Here is a 2,057-nt window from a genome sequence, read left to right on the forward strand (position 1 = left end):
GGAACTTGGATGCAGAACTGCCTGATTCCCAAGCCAGTCCACATTTCATTAGGTTAGGTTCCTGCTAGGTTCCAACCTGGGGACATTGACAGGAAAACTCTCTGGGCCTCGTTGTCTTGGACTGTAAAATGGACATTGCGGTTCCTACCCTGAGACACCAAAGGCACCGGGTCTCTAACTGCCATGGGTGATGAAATCCCCTGGAAATGTGCTGGTGTCTAGCTCCCCCTCCTAGGGCTCTGATTCCGTATGACCTGGCGGCCCAGGAATCCACACTTTCCTAAATACCCCAGGTGATTCCGTGCAGGAGGCCCTCGGCCTCCAGTGAGAAGGCTGAGCTGGTGGACATGAAAGCCGTGAGCAGTAGTAGCCAAGCCTCCTCCCACAAGGATCCATGAGCCCGATGGGGTTGAGGGAAGAAGGGAAGACAAGCTTCTTGTCTGCTGGGACCTACACAAGATGAGAAAGACAGTGAGGGAGGAAAGGCTGGGGGCTCACCAATTGGAAGGACCGAGCAGCTGTATTCAGTTCCCACCTGGCCACGCACAGGCTGTGTGTTCTCAGGCTGATCACTTAATTTACTGCTACGTTACCGCTACTCAATCTGTACCTGTTACTGTTTCCTCAATCTGCTGAGGGTGATGATCATAGACACCCTCAAAAGCTAATGAGGGCTAAATGGGATTCTATGGGCAAAGCCCCCGATACAGAAAGTTCTCCACAGGTATTGGCTATAGTTACTGCTGGTGAGTTGTCATTGGAACTGGGGTGCTATGATGCTGCAAGACCGCTCAAATTCTAACACGCTCAAACCCCACCCAAAGTCTTGATAAAACGCGTCTTCAAGCGCAGCAGGCCTGGGGTGGCACCTGAGAGTCTATTTTTCTAACAAGATCCCTGGGGAAGTTGATGCTGCTGGACTAGGGACCACCCTTTAAGCAGCAGGGTTAGGGGCCCTGGTTCAGCCTGTTGATCCGCTGCCATCTGGAATTCTCTTGACCACCGGCGGCAGTTAGTACAGGAGCTGGAAGCTGGCGAGCACTCGGTGACGAATCTCTTGCTGTTATTGTTGCCGTCATGGTGATGTGATGATGTTCTGACGGTGATACTGAGCGAGTTCACGGGCAGACACAGGCAAGGGCAAAGGGCGGAGGGTCCATCTCCCTGACGCCGAGCACCCCATGGCTCTGAGCACCACGGGCCCAGCTTCCATCTCTCCTCCACATGCCCGCCTTTCTGGTTTCCTGCTGACAACGGGCACCAGGTGCCCTTCCTTTATCCCCCGCCCTCATGACCCAACACACACACACAAATACACGCCCTCCTCTCAGAGCAGGCTGAGAGCTGCGTTTATTTTTGCACGTAGCCAGGAGGGATTCTCATAGACAATCCTGTTGGCCAGATGCAAGAGAAAAGGGTGTTTGTTCAAGAAATCCAGCAGGGCCCACCCAAGCAGGGACACCCACAGCGAGGGGACCTGGCAGATCAGAAAGCACCCTGGATGAGAAGTCAAGAGCTCCTAGCTCCACGCCGGCCTCAGAATCCGACTCACTGTGTAACCTCAGACAAAGCACTACACCTCTCTGAGCCTCAGACTTCCCCACAGAAGGAAGGATTTGCACTAGATCAGCTGCATTAGCCTTGCCTTGCGACAGAGATTCTGAGGCCCTCCCCAAGTTCACTGAACAGGAACCTAGGAGGGCTTGTGCTCCCCATAGGGAAAGAAGGAAAATTTATTACCAGGTCACTGATCAGGAAGGATGCAAGTGCGCAAATCCCCATCACACCTCACTTATCCAGTATCCTCACCTGTACAGACAGTAGCCAGGGCCCTAAGGGAACAAAGGAGGCTAGAAACAGACATGTCACAGGTCAGAGAGCCTGGAAGACTCGTGCTTATCAGATGAATGAACGAAAGCAAATGTGTGTTTGTTAACAAATTAATCGGTAAATCTTTCTTACTCCAGAGAGTACAGGGTTTGGAGACAGATGCCAATAATACTAGGTCAGTAAATAGCTGTTAAAGGGAAGGGAGAAAGGCAAGGTAGGAGCAATGT

This window comes from Oryx dammah, unplaced genomic scaffold (genome assembly GCF_014754425.2).
Source record: "Oryx dammah isolate SB20612 unplaced genomic scaffold, SCBI_Odam_1.1 HiC_scaffold_27, whole genome shotgun sequence".
In the NCBI taxonomy this organism is placed as follows: domain Eukaryota; kingdom Metazoa; phylum Chordata; class Mammalia; order Artiodactyla; family Bovidae; genus Oryx; species Oryx dammah.